At 44.8% G+C, this 5517-nt stretch overlaps 1 pseudogene; it reads left to right on the top strand.

The window, feature by feature from the left end:
- The first annotated feature begins 829 nt into the window (after positions 1-829).
- On the top strand, positions 830-3519 carry LOC108794761 (annotated as a pseudogene).
- Positions 3520-5517: the final 1998 nt, after the last annotated feature.

The following is a 5517-nucleotide window of genomic DNA, read 5'->3' as shown; positions in this document are numbered from 1 at the left end:
CTGACTCCAGACGTGACATGTCTCCTCCATTCCTGACTGGCTTTACATGTGTATTATCCTGTCCCCACCACTGTCTTGTCTTCTGCCATATCTCCTCCATTGCTGCCGGACCTCACAATTCATTTACACCTCCCTCCATATTACTGTGTGACCCCACTCTGCCTCCATTCCAAGGTGTGTTCCTTTTACCACCCTGCCTCCATTTTACTCTGACCCCACATCTGTGTCCCCTTTTTCAATCTGTCTCCATTTCCCTGTGACACCCACCTACACTTGTGTCCCCTCCTGCCACCCTGTTTCAATTTCACGGTGTGCCACCACATCTATGTCCCCTCCTACCACCCTGTTTCCATTTCACGGTGTGACACCACCCTGCCTCCATATTACTGTGTGACCCCACTCTGCCTCCATTCCAAGGTGTGTTCCTTTTACCACCCTGCCTCCATTTTACTCTGACCCCACATCTGTGTCCCCTTTTACCACTCTGCCTCCATGTCACTGTCTGACTCCACATCTGCTTCCACTGTTGCTTGATCTCTATCATGTGTGTTCTGGCAGAATTTCTCCTTTTCTGCTTGTCTCATACATATGTATACCCACCATCCTGCCTCTATATAACTGTGACCCAACATCTCAACTCTCCTTCCACCCACAATCTTGCTTCTGCTTCATCCCTTTCATGTGTCTCCCTCCATTACCCCTCCATCACAACCCCTCAGTACCTGTCTGACCTCACATCTGTTACTAATTAACCCCCACTCACCTTTCCATACCACTTGTGCTTCCTATTTCCATCCCACCATTGTGTCTACACTCTGTGATTCCTGCCATGTGTATTCTGCCACTGCTCCTCAATCCGGTCTTCACCATTGAGAGATACCGGGAAATCTTTCAGTGGTAACACCAGTTCCCAGGGACAACTGTCTGATAGGAGAATTCCTCATCAACTTCCTGCTGTATCCTTAGGACAGACAATAAAGTGAGGAGTGGGAAGACCCACAGCATCAGGACACAGACTCTGATGTTCCAGAGCATAGAGAGAACCGTGTCAAGGTGAAATGGACCCAGGAGGAGGATGACACACTGAAAACCTTGGTGAGAACGTATTGAACAGGGTGAATGGAAGACAATAGCCAATCATATGATGAACTGAACAGTAGTGTCAGCATAGATGGCAACGTGTACTCCACCCTGACTTAGTAAAGGCCCATGGACCAAATAGGAGGATGAAAAGGTAATAGATCTGGTGAAGAAGTATGGAACTAAACACTGTACTCTGATTGCCAAACAGCTGAAGGGTAGGATGGGTAAGCAGTGCCGGGAGCGCTGGCACAGCCATCTCAACCCAGAAGTGAAGAAGTCATCCTGAACAGAAGATGAAGACCGCATTACTTGTCAGGCTCACAAACTTCTGGGAAACCGATGGGCTGAAATAGCAAAGCTGCTGCCTAGAAGAACGGACAATGCAGTGAAGAATCATTGGAACTCCACCATCAAGAGGAAAGTGGAGACTGGCGGGTATCTAAACGGACGGAAGAGCAGTGTCACTGGTGATCAGGAGGAGTGGGAGGATTCTAGCTCCCAGACTATTGTGGAGAAGAGTGATCAATGTTTGGTACCCCATGACAAGGCTGAGGCAGGGCCGTCTTTAATACTGATTGGACCCTGGGCAAACAATTTCTTGGGCCCCCCCCCGGCCCTAACAGCAGCATACAGAAGAACAGGTGGGGGCAACACCAGTGGCAGACCTAAGGAACAAAGGGCCCTGGTGCAAGATTTTTTTTGTCGCATCCCATATGGACAGCGATGTACTCGTCAAAGTGTGTGTGGCACTGGACAGTCGTCTATAGCACTTCGGGATCCAACACACCTTACATAAGTTTGCCTGGCTCACCGACTGTTCCATTTGTACCCACAACTTCGTCTCCCCGGCGCAATGCCAGTCTATGATTCTGGCCAAAGAGGCCGCTCTATAAGAAGTAGAGAGACTCCACCCATTGATCTAGGTCTGGTTAAAACATTAAAGGATATCCTAGCTTTCTTGTGTCTCCAAATAAATCTGGATACCAGGGATCGAAGTAACCTAAAATAAGAGGGAGGTACACCCATGGGCAACATTTGGAACATGAAGAGAAGTCTCTGCAACACATTCATTTTAATGGCGTTCACTCTGCCCAACCAGGAGTGGTACAGGGGGGACCAACGTCTCAGATCAGCTCTAATAGTATTCAAGAGGGGCATGTAGTTGTTGTTGAACATATCCCGTAAGCGAGGCGTGTAGTTAATCCCTAGGCATTTCAGGGAGTGGGTTTGCCACAGAAACGGCAAGCTAGATTTGAGGGCCCTCGCTTCTATAGGGGGGACAGTTAAATTAAGGATAGTAGATTTGGATAGATTGATTTTAAAGTGGGACACCAAGTTGTAATCTTTTAAGGCCGCTAGAAGGTTCGGGAGAGAAATTCGGGGGTTCCTGACATAGAATAAGATATCATCTGCATATGCAGCGTATTTGTGTTCCCTAGGCCCCACCTGCACCCCTTGTATATCAGGAGTATGGGTGACTGTTCTGGGCCCCCTAGAGGCCCGAGGCCATGGTGCGCCCGCACCGGCGGTGGTTCCGCCACTGCTTATGTGGGCTGAAGGGGCAGCTGCTTTGGGCCCCACAACAATGATTGGGCCCTGGGTGACTGCCCCTTCTGCCCTGCGTTAAAGACGGCCCTGGGCTGAGGTTATAGAACCTACCACCTCCTCTGATATAATGGAGGTAAATATTACTGAAGTAAAGTCAGAAGTGCACAGTGAAGATGAAGATGATGATAGCGCTGGATCCAGCCCCTCATCCACTGTCGCTTCTGTAAGCTCAGGGCCAGAGAAGTGGATGGTGGAGTACGTCAACTACCTGGTGCCAAACTCTGACATGATTGAATCTGACACTGATGGCTGGTGTGACCTAACTTCGTTTGAATTGGTAGATGACTCTGCTGTCAGTGATGTTGGAAGCCTTACACACTCTACCTCTGAAAAGCCCATGGCAGCCAGTGTTACAGAATACCGGCTGGATGGGCATACCCTCTCTGATTTGAGTAAAGGCAGCCAGGGTGAATTGATACCCATTTCTCCACGTCCACAAGGCATCTTCGGGACGCCGCCCTCCCTGCTTAAACAACACAAGAAAAGGAAAATTACATTGTCACCTTTTAAGGAAAGTACGATCAACAGCAGCATATCCACTACAGAAGTGAATAGTATGACTCCAAAGAGCACTCCTGTCAAATCCCAGCCTTTGGTGCCTTGGAGCTGGAAAATCAATCTCTACATTCCTTCAAACTGTAAAAGTGTAGTGCAGACGACATGGCCCTCACTGCCCAGATTGACATCGGAATCCACAGGATTGTTGTCATGCGGTTGCTTAAGTGGACTCAACCGCATTTGTACATTCTCCAGACGACAGAGATGGAAAAAGTTAAAAGGAAATCTATCATCATTACAAACTTTTATAGGTTCTTTGAATTCTCATGAATATAATCTGAGATTTACTAGCACTATTAGTGATACCAATGTACAATTTCTAGACCTGGATATTATTAAAGGGAATAGATGGATCACTAAAACATTTTTCAAACCTACAGATAAAAATGGATACATTCTAGTTCACAGTTGTCACCATCCTAAATGGTTAAAAGGAATACGCAACGGGCAATTCACACGCATTAGGCAAAATTGCACTAAAACAGAAGACTTCCATATTCAATCACATACCCTCACTGATAGGTTTAGAGAGAATGGATATAGTAAAAGGGAGCTGCACAAAGGAAAGGATAATGTTTTAGGTATAGATAGAGAACTACTACTTAGACCTGCCACAAAAAAGAACAAACCTTTCCTGTATCATTTATAACCAATTATTCTGCACAACATAGGGAATTAGAGTCCATTATTGGGAAACACTGGGACATCTTAAAAAGAGATAAGCAACTAGGCCCTTTACTTCCTCAAAAAAACAAAATCATTTAAGGCTGGGTTCACACCTAGGCGTATTGAATTAATAAACGCGTGACAAACGCGCGTTTCCGACGGCTACTTGGCTGTATCCCAATGGAAACGCGAGACCAAAGCGCCCCAAAGAAGTACATGTACTTCTTTGGGCATAGGCCGTTTTGTAGCGTGTTCAGACGGGCTGAAATACTGAAAGGTGTGAACCATACCCATTGAAAACAATGGGATTTTCAAGTTTGTACGTTTTGTAGAGCGTTCATAGAGCGTTGAACGCTCGACAAAACGTAAAGGTGTGAACAGGGCCTTAGGCCTGGTTCACACCTGTACATTTTGTAGTGCGTTCAGCACTCTACGAACGCTCTACAAAATGCTCAAACATGAAAATCCCATTGTTTTTCTATGGGTATGGTTCACACCTTGCCGTATTTCAGCCCGTATGAACGCGCTACAAAACGGCCTACGCCTGAAAAGGTACATGAGCTTCTTTGTGGCGTTTTTGTTGCGCGTTTCCATTGGGATACAGCCAAGTAGCCCTCGGAAACGCGCATTTGTCGCACATTTTTTTACCGCGAATCGCGGTAAAAACACGTGTCACGAAACACGCGACAAACGCGCATATTCCATACGCCTAGGTGTGAACAGAGCCTTATAGAAGAGTGCATATTTAAAAAATAGACTAGCAAAAAATGTCCTTGACCCACCTAAACAGATCATTACTTTCTTTGAGGGTTCAGGCTTTTATCCATGCAAAAGGTGTATTAGCTGTAGAACTACTGGACTGAGGAATACAGTTACTTCTTTTAAATCCAAAACAAATGGTAAAGAATATAAGATTAAAAAATGTATTTTGTGTCATAGTCGTTATGTGACCTACCTTCCAAAATGCCCTTGTGGGTTGCAATATGTCGGTAGAACTACCAGAGAATGAAAAAAGAGGTTAAAAGAACATGTTAATAACATAAAAAAATGGTTTTCTCAAACACAGTTTAACCAGACACATTAAATTGGTTCACAATCAAGATCCGAGGGGTCTACAGATTTGTGGTATTGATAAAATAAACACTGGAGAGGTTCTAACCTCAAAAGGGACGTATCTAAAAATGAGTCCAAATGGATGTTTCTTTTGGATACGATGGTCCCAAAGTGACCCGCTGGACTCCGGGCTCAGTGACCCGCTGGACTCAGGGCTCAGTGACCCGCTGGACTCAGGGATCAGAGACCCGCTGGACTCTGGGATCAGAGGGATTTTACCACTTGCATAATGGGATAAACCTTGGTTCATATAGTTCTCCCTGAGTAATAGAAAAGGGTATTTTATTAAATATTGTATTAATTATTAATTATACATTCCAATGTCTTAAACCTATTGATATTAATTATTTATTGGATATTAAATCTTACTGTTTACAATATTTCCATTAATATTTATAATTGGTTGACATTAGGTCCATATTTTTATGTAGTTTATATAATTCTATGTAGTTTATATATTAAGATGACTTGGATGGTTTAAATATCATT

Source organism: Nanorana parkeri, unplaced genomic scaffold (assembly GCF_000935625.1).
Source record: "Nanorana parkeri isolate BGI_ZX_2015 unplaced genomic scaffold, ASM93562v1 scaffold895, whole genome shotgun sequence".
NCBI lineage: Eukaryota > Metazoa > Chordata > Amphibia > Anura > Dicroglossidae > Nanorana > Nanorana parkeri.
This window is presented reverse-complemented; position numbering and strand designations above follow the sequence as displayed.